The sequence below is a fragment of the Acomys russatus genome, chromosome 1 (genome assembly GCF_903995435.1).
Source record: "Acomys russatus chromosome 1, mAcoRus1.1, whole genome shotgun sequence".
NCBI classification, from domain to species: domain Eukaryota; kingdom Metazoa; phylum Chordata; class Mammalia; order Rodentia; family Muridae; genus Acomys; species Acomys russatus.
Window position 1 is genome coordinate 44,022,387 of NC_067137.1, and position 13,837 is coordinate 44,036,223.

The following is a 13,837-nucleotide window of genomic DNA, read 5'->3' on the forward strand; positions in this document are numbered from 1 at the left end:
CACTCTAGAACCTTTCATTCAGCGGGATGGCCACAGAAGTCTCTCTGAATGGGGTGATGCTTAGAAGAGGGCTTCGGAATGGAAGAAGCATCTTGGCAAAGAAAAGGTGAGAAGCGTCTCAGGACACAGGCTGTGTGCCCGCTGTGGGTGAATAGTGTGTCTGCTCTGGAGCAGGCTGCAAAACCTAGAGAAGTGCCAGATGTGGAACCCAGCCTGTAGCAGCTAGGGAAGTACATAAAGAAGGGTCCTCTGCTCCCTTCCTTGGGAGATGTTTAAGGGCTCGGTGGTGACGTGTGATCTGAATGCTCTTGAGGAGGAATCAATAGAGGAGCTTTGGGACCAGACCTGCCAGGGCTCCATACTGCATGGGCATCTGTGCTTGGTGTGGGAAGTAGCTGGAATGAGTGCTAGGACTGTAGGACACCTCCACATTCAGGCCCAGGTTGCTGCGTGAGGAAAGGAGGCTGAAGGAAGAGGGGGAAGGGCGCCGCTTAATTGGGCATTTGCTGTACTGTGTGTCACAAAGGAAGTAGGAAATGTTCTAGAAGAAAACTGTGAAGTGGTATGAGTGCAGAGCACAAGCAAGCTACCCTGTTCCCTTAGACACCCCGGGGACCCGGCTTGTAGGCCGAGAACAAGAAGGGGCAGGAGTAGGTAGTGGCACACTTGGTGGCACCACTGACCCTTTCTGTGCCACTGGACATGTTTCCAACACCGCTACTCAGCCAGCCAACCTGGCGGGCGGGGGGGGGGGGGGGGGGAGGGGGACGACGACACACAGCCTGATTCTCTTAGTGCAACACAGTTACCAGGGCCTTTGACAATGTCGTTCATCTTCCTAATCATCAAGACCTTCGGCATTTAACTGGTAAATAGCTAAACTCAATTAATTCTCTAAGCTTCTGGGAAACCCGATTTCCTTGTCCTCTGCACTCTGCATAATTTTATTTGCTTTGCTCTTTAGAATTCTGAGAATAATATATAAAGACACTAAATGAAATGAAAAAATAAACAAATAAAACTAATTATTAAAGGTTTTTGTAAGAATCTGTCCCAGTCTTAGAAATGGCCCCAGGACCTGGTTGATTGGAGGAACAGAACCAGGAGGGCCAGTCTACAGCAGTTCAGGCCATGGATGGGAGCTGTGAAGGGGCCACACATCACTCACCTGCAGGTCTCATACTCAGAGGCATAGAGCTCTTCCCAAAACAAATGACTGGTCCAGCAGACAGGCCCCTCCCAGGCTGCAGGAAGCCACCCCAGGCTTACTTGTTTTGGAAATGGTGGCACTGATCTACTTCCTGGCATTATAGGGAAAATGAGTGACCTATGATCTTATATATTTTCAAAAGGTGTTTGTGGAAATTGGTAATAAAATATTTAGCTAAACTGGTCATCTGGGCTTCACAGTTGACACCAACCCCAAGTCCGCATAAGAACACTAGAGTCTTACAAGAGGTGGCCCCAGAGACATAAGAAACTTCCAGAGCCACTGTTGTACCTGACAGTCTGCTTGTGCTTCACTCCACAACCCATCCGCCCTAGTACTAGGACAGTTATTCACTGGGTGGCCAGAGTTATACCCAGAATGCTCACTGTCCCTTCATAGTAGTTCTTGTGACTGTGACAAGGCTCCACAGTCCTCCTTGCCCAGGAAAGAGCTGGGGAGTCTAAGGATTGCAGAGATCCTGAATTCTGCTGAGAGATGACCTTGGAATCTGAGAAATGTTTGTTACTGACTTCAGTCTCCACAGTGGAAATGGGACGGACAGATGCACTACACTACACACTCACATGTTTTTTGTTGTATTGTTTTCTGTTTTGATGGAGATGCTTCTGGGTCAGGATACCCAGAGTTAAAAATCTAGGCAATGGAAATGTATCCTGACCCAGAAGCATCTTCATCAAAATAGAACTTTCAGACCACGTCCTTGCATGGAGCTCAGTGGTAATGCCTTTCTCATGGATGTGCCACTGTCAGCTCAAAGCTTCAGATGCCTTTACTAATTTTTCTCTTTAAAATATGATTTCCTATATAAAGGGATCTTTGTGCTACCAAGGACTTAATGATCATGTCAGGATTGAGCACAAGAGCCTCTAACTTCAGACTATGACTAAGCATAAATGTGAAATGATTAAATTCGCCAGAGCTATTCTTATTTTAGAACAAAAATCTGAATTAGTGCTACTTGGTTATTTCTGATGTGTCCACCAATGTTCAGTTTTTACTTAATGGTTGAAATACAAACCAAGGTTTTTGTTCTTTTCTAACCCTGTAAACAAATCACAATGCATTTCCCCTCTAACTTATCTCTAGATTGTTTTTTTTTTTTTTTTTTTTCATTTGGACAGTGAAGGGTAGGAACAGAAAGTGACCTTTCCCAGTGCCATACAGGCAACCACAGATCTAATAAAGGTAAAATTCACAACAGAATAGAGCAGAGATACAGATTTCATTTTAGTTTTAGATGAAACACGGACTTCAGCATCCCTGTAGTCTGATGGCCACGGCCACAGATAGTGATTCAAAGAGAAAATAAGGCCGTGGCCTGGTTGCTGAATACTTAGCAAGCTGAGGAGAGGCAGCCTTTGGCCCTGCTGAGACACGTGAAGTTCCATGCATCATCCTCCATCACGGGGTAGAGACTTCCAGAAAGACGAAACAATTCATTAAAGACTAGGCTGCTGCCAGTGCCTTATGTAATGCTAATCCAAATAAATTAAAATTGGAAATGACATTTCTGATACTCCTGAGGCCCAGTGTAGATGTTTTGCTTGTAGTTTTCAGCGCTATATTAACAGTTAAGTATTGTCGCTGACACCGTGAGAGTCACTCACATGAAAAGAGGCAAATTAGCTTTGGGAGATTCATGCCGAGCCAAAGCAAATTGAGTTTTTGTTCACAGGCAACATTATTCTTTATTCTAAAATGATGAAATTCTCTTTAATATCTTCCTTAACTTTGATTGCAAATACTGCTCACCATTTGTATTGTCATACTGGCTGTGGTTGCTGCTCTCTGTGTTTGGTTTACATATATTATGGGTGCCCAAATTTGACAAAACATCATCAATATACGATGTGTGGATATATGAATTATCATGTGTATGCGATGATATTGTGCATTTTTCACTAAATTAATCTCTATCAGGATACAACATGAGTGGAAATGTGGGCTTGCAGACACTTGTGAGAGGTGAACATTGCTCTACATACCTCTGTTTTATGATTGTGGATTCAAAGAGGCTACAGACTTCCTAGCTGAAATCGGGATCACAAATATAGGATCACTATGGAGGCTTGCTCCTGTGCCCCATCAAAGAAAGTCCCATTTGTCTGCTCTTGACCTTCATGTCCTGGTGGCATAGTCCAAGTAGATTCAACTTCCACCTGGTCGGTGGGTCATGTGGAAGCTCAGCACTTGCTTCTCCCTCAGAGCAATGCTTCCTCCATGTCTTCTTGCCTAGAGACATTATTTCAATAATTGATCTTCAGAGGCTAGGAAAGTCATAGTTCCCCAGTGACTCAAGACTTCCTAGGGATATATCAGGGTGATGTGACGATACATGTCCATGCTCCTGCGTTCTTCTGATTCTTAGTGGCAGCTGCCCAATCTCATTCAGCAGGACTTCATCTACAGGGAAAGAAAAGTTGCCATGAGATGGTAGGTTCAGTGACACATATAATCTAGGCATCCTCCTCTTGCCTCTTTTACTCTGGCCATGTCCCTTTCTCATGGAGCCTTCATTTTCTGGTGACACTGCTGTATGTATGTCACTGAGAACTTTCTGGTATGTGCGATCCGCCTTTTCCTCGTGTGTGGTATATGTAGCAGTGGCTGGATGGGCATAGCAACTCATAGGGACATGGCCTCCTCGCCACACACCAGACATACGCTTATGCTTATGTTTCAATCTTACACCTGGTGTACCTGGATGTGTGCACACTTATCCAGGGAGAGAAGACAACATGACAGATGGATATAGGATATGTGATGCCACACCGTCATGACTAGAGTGTTTACATGTCAGTCCTTCCTCCCAGGTCTGGACATCCATGTTCCAGGGTGAATCTGCATGGTTGTCTTCACTGTAGATGTGGCTCTATGCTGTGGAGGTGGGAACAGTGATGGAGGATAGTTATTAACCATTACATTGGAGAGACAGGGAGGGATGGAACTTTAGCAGTTTGGCTCCGGGTTCTCAGTTGCTCAGTTTAAGCTGAGCATCCTTCTCAGGATGTAGAGCCTGAAACAGTTGCCAGAGTCAACCTTAAATTGTCTAATTGTCCTAATGGAAATTTCGGTCAAAGACAGCTTGCTCTCCTGATCAGTGGAGGGATGGGTGAGGCCCAGATGGTCTGTTTGCTCACAGAGGGTACATCACAGAAACTTAGCACTATGAATAACCGCCCCCTAATATCCGGGAAACTCTATGAATTGAACTGGCCCAACTTTCAGAAAACAAGGCATCTACAGTTGATTCTAGATCACTTTGAGAGTTACAGCTAACTCTTGTTTGCTGTCCTCTGTGAAAATGAATCTCTATACAATGATCAAGGCTTTAAAGACGAATTAGCAATTTCTTATTTGGCCGAATAGATATTTACTTTTAAGAGTTCTTGTTTTCCTTTTTTTCTTCAAGTTCCCTGTAATTTGGGCTGAAAAATTCTGTCTTTCCTGAAGCATTTCTATTTTGTAGGTTCACTGGTTCGTAGCCCTTGAGTAACCAGCCTAGCTGACATATGCCTGGGAGTCTGGTGACTTTCTTCTTCAGATTGTTGATAGTGGTGCTGAGAACATCTCTGGGGGAGTTCTGTGGAACATAGTCACATGGAGCCTTTGGTCCCCCATATCCCATATCTTTCCTCTGGGGGGTATGGGGAGTGGGGCACACACCTCCAGTCTCTCCTCCTGGCACCTTTTCCCATGCCAGCTCCTATCACTAAGAATGCTGAATTTTCTTCATTAAAAAAAAGCACACGCCTTTAATCCCAGCACTTAGGAGGCAGAGGCAGGCAGATCGCTGTGAGTTCAAGGCCAGCCTGGTCTACAAAGTGAGTCTAGGACAGCCAAAGCTACACAGAGAAACCCTGTCTCGAAAAACAACAACAACAAATGTATAAGTGAAAAGAAATTTTACAAAAGCCCCAACTGAGTCCACTTTTTGAACTGACTACAGGAACTGCCTTCTTACTAAGAAAGTTTCATGCTCATCCCTGAGGGGCCCAGTCTGATGGGGAGAGGGGGCTCCTAGCTGCACTGCTCTATGTTGTGTGAGCTCTGAACTGCCACTTCATGTGCACGTCTGTTGTTTGATCACATGTTGTGGCATGGTGGAAACTTCTCTCTGTTCTTTGCTTGGATCGCTTCTCTAAGAGCCACCAGCTGCTTTACTAAATGGCCCACTCTGCTCAGTGCCCTTAGCAAACACTGTTCTTATCATGTTCTTGGGGTAAAAAAAAAAAAATCACTTTACCATAACATTTCCATTTCCGCACATCCTTGCACCTTGCTCACATCTGTCCTCACTGTACTTTCCTGCACTTCCTCCTATGTTACTCATCTTATTGTTATAACTGACAATTCTGAAGTTGAACCTATTTTTCTTTTTGGATATCTGAAGTAGTCCTTTCAATTCCCTTAACTAATTTTTGTATGTACTGATATCACTGTGTTGTGTGGAATCATTTTGTAGAGTTCTACTTCCTGGAGCCCTCTCTTTGACTATAGTGAGTTTGCTAGCCACATGATCACACTATTTGCAGTAAAGATGGTCTCACCTCAGTCCTCTCAAGTCTTATTCTTTGATTTGCTTTGTTTTGTCTTGTTCCAACATAAAAAGAAATAATAGCTAACCGGTGTTATCAAGATTTTCTCCAGTGTTCAAGAAAGCTAAGGCTCTGTATGCCACTTAATGGCTCTTAATTTTGTATTCTACAATTTATTAACATGCCAAAGAGATTTCATCTGTGTTGATCATACTATTATTAGTTACTGTGTAAGAAATAAAAAAGGATGTTTAAAAATATATATTTAAATAATTTAAAGTCTAAAGGCATAAAGAAACTCATTAAACAAGAAAATAAATTTTAGAAATATAACTATTTCTAAATATAAGTATAATACAAGCAGGTGGTCCTGCCTCAACTATAGTTGCTGTATGCTGCCTGGGGCCACATTGTTGCTGATCTCTTCCCTGCAGTTTTTAATGATCTATGTTTGTACAAAGTTTGGTAATGCCATTTCATTCATATACCTAAAAAACCTGTTTCTCTAACTGTGCTCATTTTCCAAGTGTTAACAATGAATTTAATATTATAATATCAAAACATGGAATTGTAAACACCTTCAATTTCTCTCCAGTGGGAAGCTTTTGGTTCACAGTGGTGAGTGTAGACCCCCTAAAATCCTGGGTTTTGTTTTAAGTTTTATATTTAACCTAATGTTATCTGGGTTTTCTTACCTAGCTCCTTCTTTTTAGTCTTTGAGTGAGAGTTTCTAAGAACCTACCCAGAACAGTGGAGATTCCCTGTGAGTGTGTCTCACAGGCAGGACCAAGTTTATGGGAGAACAAAGGGTTTGGCTCCAACTGGGTTAACCATTTAACTTTCATATATAGCTGATGGCTCCTGCTTGCAACACACACACACACACACACACACACACACACACACACACACACACACACACCTCATTTTTTTCCACATGCACTCTGGCTTTTTGACATATCAGGGCCATCCCTGAGTGGAAATAACAAAGAGTGATGGGTCACCATAAAGCTGACTCAGGGTGGCAGTGAAGCCTTTGTCTCCATCTGCCCTCAGGACCATTGGTTCCACCCATTCCTTTTTGGTTTGCTGGTGTTTGTCTGATTCTGTTTCTGAGCAAATATTCACACAGTAGGAGGAAAGGGGTATCAGAGTGATCCGATGAAAACAGTTATGGCCTTTAGGAACGTGGGTCTGAGGTCTCAAGAGGGCAGTATACACTGTATATGCTGTGGTGGCATGTTACAAAAGCAAGTCTTGGTAATATTAGGCTCTACACATAGTTAAGATTTCTGCACCATCATTAACTCAAAGAAAGTGGTTTGTAAATGTGTTTCATTCTTTGCTTAGGGACCAATATTTCATTCATAATAAATTTGGAAGTTTCTCTGTTCTTCCAATGTTATGGCTTGAGTGTAAAATATCCCCCACAGGCTCATGTTTGCAACATTTGGTCCCCAGCTGGTGTCACTGTTTTTGAAGGCTATATAAACTTTTGGAGAGCTCTGCTAGAGGAAGTAGGCCACTGGAGCAGGATATTGGGTCAATATTATTCCTAGCTCCCTGTCACACTCTGCTACCTAGCTTTCAAGAAGTGAAGAACTGTTCCCAACAAGCACTTCTACTTTCCATGCCCTGTGAAACAGTGAGCAAAGTAAATCCTTCCTTCTTGAAGTTGTCATGGTGACAAGGAACTAGGTTGTACTTGGATAATCAGACTCAGAATGTTTATCTGAATAGTTGTTTGTATATTTTGGCCTAAATAGGGAGCTATGTGTTAATTTATTTAAGACATAGCTGTGTGCAACCTATGGCCCATAGGTTTGCACATTCTAGGATAGTTGAGAGTGTGGCCCAACACAAAATTGTAAACCCTACTTCAAACTATAATATATATGTATTTATATATTATACATATAGATATACTTATGAATATATATATGTTATATATATATATATATATATATATATATATATATATAGTGTGTGTGTGTGTGTGTGTGTGTGTGTTTGGTTTTGATAATTCCATTGCATAGATATCAAGCATGAACTTTGTAGATGACATTAGTGTCATAGTGTCAAGACTGGACACACCTTCAAGTTTTTTACTTTATTTTGATTAATTTTGCAAAATATAAACATATTTTTTTTTGGATTTTTCTGTGTATGCTTTGGATCTCTAGAACATTCCTTTTATATGTAGCTGAGTGCCTCATGCTCACTCTGGTCCTGACTGCTACAGGACCCTGGAGTTAGGCATGCTTTCTTATGCCAGTCTTAAAGTTTCTCAGTGTCTCTGATCATTAATTTACTCCCCTACTCTCACTCAAACCCCACTCTAGTCTCTTGTGCTTTCTATCCATGGCTTCTCTGAGTCACTGTGTGCTGTATTCTGGGTGTATTCTAGAACCTTCCACTATTTTTTTCTTTTTTAAAAAGTTACTATTATTTATCCATACTACATCCCGATTGTTATCCTCTCACTTGTATCTTCCTGTTTCCACCTATTCTCCATCTTCTGCCCTATTCCTCTCCACTAGACCTCTGACAGAAGGGCCCTCTTCCCCCACCATAAGGCCACAGTCTATTAGGTCTCATGCAGATAACCTGCTTGCTTCCCTTTCCCCTGTTTGCCTGCAGAAACTTCCACTCTTAACTGCCTATTCTTCTTCTTCTTCTTCTTCTTCTTCTTCTTCTTCTTCTTCTTCTTCTTCTTCTTCTTCTTCTTCTTCTCCTCCTCCTCCTCCTCCTCCTCCTCTCTCCTCCCCTTTTTCTTCTTCTCCTTCTTTTTCTTCTTCTTCTTCTTCTTCTTCTTCTTCTTCTTCTTCTTCTTCTTCTTCTTCTTCTTCTTCTTTGTCTCAATTTCAGCTGATGACTTTTGATAGTTCCATCATTTCTTACAGCCCCTTCTTAGGCTTTCTTTTACTTTGACATATCTTACATGTACTTTATTATGGTGTCCCCACCACTCCAGTGTGCTGTCTAGTAGAGCTCTGAGGGGGGAGCTTCTGTCTTAGGGTTTGCCTTCCCAGGGTGAAGGCCAGTGATGTCCCTGTGGTGAAGGTGAGGTCATGGTGGGGCACATGTGAGTGGGTGGACTTTTCTACTATGGACTACATATTTGCTCTCTGGTTAATGACAAGACCAGTGGATCAACTTGACCTGTCTTTCAGAACTGCTCAGCTGGTAGCTACCTGCCACAGTGGGTACTGTGGGTGATGTGTTAGGAGTGTGCTTCTTATACAGCTATCAGGCAGAGCTGGGAGGATAAAAATTAGAAAAGTCCTTCATGAATTCTGGAGGCTTGAAAGGGACTTACAGGCTCATCAGGAGGCTGGGGCTGTTCCCTGCATTTTGTGAGTTTCACTGCATCTGCTTGGTCACCAGCCTCTCTGGGCTTTAGGGAGGAATGGTAGAAGAGTTTTCTCAGAAGAAACTATGGGCCAAACCCTCAAGCACTGAATAGACCAGTTGCTATAGTGTCCAGTATGGTCTACGAAGTCTGTGCCTTTCTTCCTGTGCTAATCATGCATGTGACATGACAAGACTCACCACAGATTTACTCTGCAAATTTGCACGAAAGTATCCACCATCTATCTGGCCCTGGAAGAAACCAAACTCAAGTTATGGCCCACATCTTCACAGATACCACAGAGGACAGGAAGGAGGCTCAAACTACCCAGGGTTTGGACCCTCTTACCCACTGTGCACTACCCAGGCAAGACTCGGTGTCCATGTTTGAGGAGATCTTCCCGTAGCAATGTGTCTGAAGTCTAATCTGAAATGAAGTTCTCGAAATGCCTGCCTTCCATGGATGGGGATACCTAGGGACGATACAACTGTACCATTTTCAGTGTCCTTCATAGAAAATCCACAGTGAGAAAATGAGGAACAAGAGATACAGACCATTGCCCTGGTCCTTCCAAAGGGCTGGAGCTCTGACATAGGCACTTCTATCGACACATTATTTAGCCTCATAAAGTGACCATTTTCTGTCTCTACAAGACGTTTACCCAATGATCCCAGTAGCTCATGGAACTGGGAAAAATGAGAGCATCACCCAGCCCAAAACAGCTTGGGGCTGTTTCTTCACATCTGGCAGCCATCAATGTTGATATCTGTATTAACGCATTGGCTCAAATTAACATTCCTGCCAGTGAACCAGAGCAGTTATTTTTAACTGGAACAGATGTTTGAGATAAGAATGATTTTTAGGAGGGAAGGGAGTTTTCAGAGTTCTTATGTGGACATGGAGCTCAACAGACCAGGTCAGTCAGGTCGACTCTCCAGGCAGCAATTCTGGAGTAGGTCAGCTCTGCATCTTTGTATCCTTGACCTCAGATGAGAAGATAGGCCTAATCGTGGGGTGGCCTGTCTGCTATTCAGTAGATACTACAGTTTGTATCCAGGCACGGTCTCTAGCCTCTCCATAGCTTACTTTAAATGTTAACTTCTTACCTTTTATATCAACAAATGGCTCAGGAAGACAGTGTTTAAAGCTATAAAAAAAGAGGACAATGCTGTCTTCAGCAACAGGAGGTAGGACATGTTGGTGCAAGATATGAAGGATGCAAATAATGCATAGCTGGCCACCTCCCAAAATGTAGTTCTAGTGACCTTGAAGCTGGGGTTACCCCGTCTCTCCAAGCCATGAGATACCAACACCTATAGGTACTATGTCTGTAGATAGTTTGCCAAACATGACAACAGAACCACATTTCCTGTTGGAATTCGATGGACACAGAAAAGATGTGCCACAGAGCAGTCTAAGAAGTAAAATGGAATTATCTGCCTGAGTAGCTTAAAAATACTCAATAAGGCAGTAAACAACACGCTACCCAAAGGGGCTGATGGATTTTCCTTGTCTTAATAGTCTTTCAAGGACTTTTGCGAGAAATCCACATTTTTCCAAATTAAAACAAAACAAAATAAGTATTTCTTAACAAACCTGCACATAATCTCAAAGTAGACATGAACACAAGGCAAAGAAGAAAACAAGGAGCCATGCATTTCTAATACACTTTTTTCGTGTGGACTCTCCATTTCCTGTGCACATTGCAGTTATGTTCCTCAATCACACTTCAAGTATCAGAAGCCAAGGAGAGGAGCAGCAGGTCAGTGCAGATTTGGGAAGAGTTAGATTAGGAACTATCTGGATGTAGTTCATTAGAATAAAGAATATTCTGCCTTCCTCGCACTGTTGACCCTACATCTCACTATTCATACACAATGGCCAATGAACAGTGGTCAGTAACCCTGAAGGTCATTCCACCTGCTCTGCCCCTCTCCAGGGACTGCTGAAGCCTCAAAGGTTATTGCAATTTCCTCCTCTTAACAGAATGAACAATGTTCCATGAGACCTAAAAGGCCATAATTACAAATCCCGTTCACCATTTGAGAGCAAATGCCTACCTCTACATATTATTCAAATTTAACATCTTCCATTTAGAAGCGACTCTTTTAAACCTTTCAACAAATGCAAAGTTTCTAATCATTTCATGAAGGCAGAACAACATTCTTGACAAAACACAGACCAAATAGATCATGATTATTTCCAGAACCACAAACTCTAGACATTTGGCATGGCAGGAAGGCTATTACTTAAAAAGAAGAAGAAGAAGAAAAAAAAAAAGGATGAACAAGCCTGCATTCTATGCCCTTTCTTTTGCAGGGATTGTATACCCACTATGATGTCTCACCCACTGCCTGTGGGCTGTGAGGTAATTTTGTTCTACACACACTTCTTGGGGTTGTGTGTATGTGTGTGTGTGTGTGTGACAGACACATTACATTTCTACCCTGTGGCATACCAACGAAGATACTGTGACACAGAAATTTCTGGTCCAGAGCTACCATTCCACAAGTACTTCCATATTTGGCCTATGTCTCCTCATCCCAGGGTTTCTGGTTTCCTGGACATGCCTGCTTTTATGCCCCGACTCTTGTCAGATCTGGCACTATCTTCTCTCCTAGATTATCTGGCAATTGCAGTTGCTGCAGGTACAAGTCTTCATTTCTTCCCTCATGTTCCAGGTCCTTCTGTGAAGTACATGGCTTCTATTTATCTTTATCTTCTTCCTACAGTGTCCTGCTTAGAAGATGGAACTGGAGAAACGATCTTGGAATAAGACATGCAAAGAGAAAAGGCCATTTGGTTGAGTGTTTGCCTAAAATGCACGGAGCCCCGCGGACACTATAGAATGCTCAGGGTTGTATGGGGCATGAAGGTGCACATTAAAATCTCAGCCCTTGGAATATGGAGTCATGTTGAGCTACATAATTAGGTCAGGCCTACAGAAAACAGGGAGTAGCAGCAATCAAAGAAGGAAAACAGGCAGACAGCAAAAAACAAAAACAAACCAAAAACAGGGTAAAGATATGAAATACAGAATGAAAATTCTGACAGCTTTCACAAATAATCTCAGGGCCCACAAAAGGCTGGGTGGCAGCTCAAGAGCTCAGGATATGCAATTCTTCCTTCTAAGATTTGACTTGTGTTTTCTAGATGAAAATTTTCAGGTGATAATACTAATTCCAGAAAACAACCAACAAACTTGACAGATCTCAATTCTTAGTTCTTTCAAACAGAAAACTTTTGCATAATTTGGAAATATAATATACCATTCTTAAGTTAAAACTCAAAAATGAAAATGTTGCAAAATTATGTTGCTCTGGACCCTCCTGAACAAAAATGACTTTTATTATCCTTTTAGATGAAATAGGAAAGAATTCTGCTATCATAGCAAAAACTCATATACTGCTAATATTTGTGTGAATGTAAAACCAAAGCCAAAACCAAAATAGAACACTTGTATAATGTGTTGCCGGCCAGAGTGCCTCATCTGACTGAGGACAGTGTTTAGCCTCTCACAGCTGCCAGAGAACCATCCACCAACACAGAAAAATGAGAATAAAACAGGAGTCCTAGCCATCAGCCAATCACACTCACTAAGGTAGCTCAAGCAGTCCACTTGGACTTTCTATCCCAGAATATACAGGTCTTTCTTATATGAGTGGCTCAAAATGAGAGAAAGACTACTCAGAATCCATGGAAGAGTCTTCAAATACCTAGTTGCCAACATTCCAGAGAGTTAAGAAGGCTGCTGCCCAGGATCTAGCTAGCTCCTGAACGGTATGTTATGATAAGAAAAAGATTTACTAAATAATTAAGGGGAAATTAATATGTCAATCAGGCATTTCCAAATCTACTGCAGAGGGCAGAGGATTAATGGGGCCAGAAACATTATATAGCTCAAGGTCCTGGACTACCTTTGGTAACCTCAGTCTTGGGCCGGCAAGATCCCCTTTCCTGTACAACATGAGCTACAAGTCATCTGTGCTAAAAGTTCCCAAGAAGCAGAACAAGATTGCCAGAGAGCCCAGGGAAGCCTTATAGCAGATTAGTGGATGTCTGCCCAAGGAAGAATATCTCTACTCAAAGTTTTGTCTTAGCTAAAAACACAAACAAACAAACAAACATCCAAGAGCAGTGTTTGGTCATGGGTTTCTTTGGTGACCCACTTACAGACCAGGAAAACAATCTAAGATAATTAGGCCATCATTATTGCATCTAGTCTGTGATCAGAAGACTAAAAGTCATAATCCTTGCCAGGATTCAGGTAGCCTCAAGACACTGAGGCTGATTCCTGTAAGGGAACTAGCCTGTTGGCTAGCTGCTGTATTTGATTTGACTTAGAACCTCATAAGGGATCCCAAAGAACATGTGCAAACAATTCCTATGAGTTCTGACTATCTAGATGTGGTGCCACCATCCTGGGCAATACTTGGAGATGCACAGGAGGCTTCAGACAGTTGGAGTGTGGGGCTTGGGACACGATGCAGGCGGGTCAGGAAAGCCATGGCAGCTGTCATTGTGCCCCAGTCAGAACAGAGAGAGAACAGGAAGAGACATTCATCCTGGAGGTGAGGTAGTTATCAAAAGCATCAAAATAGGTGTTATCAGATGGGAGGAACAGAGACTTGAGGTGATGCTGCCAGTTGACTAAAGGCATTTAACCAGAGGCTCCCAGTGGCATCTAAGGAGTTAATATCCTTCAGATGTTTTCTT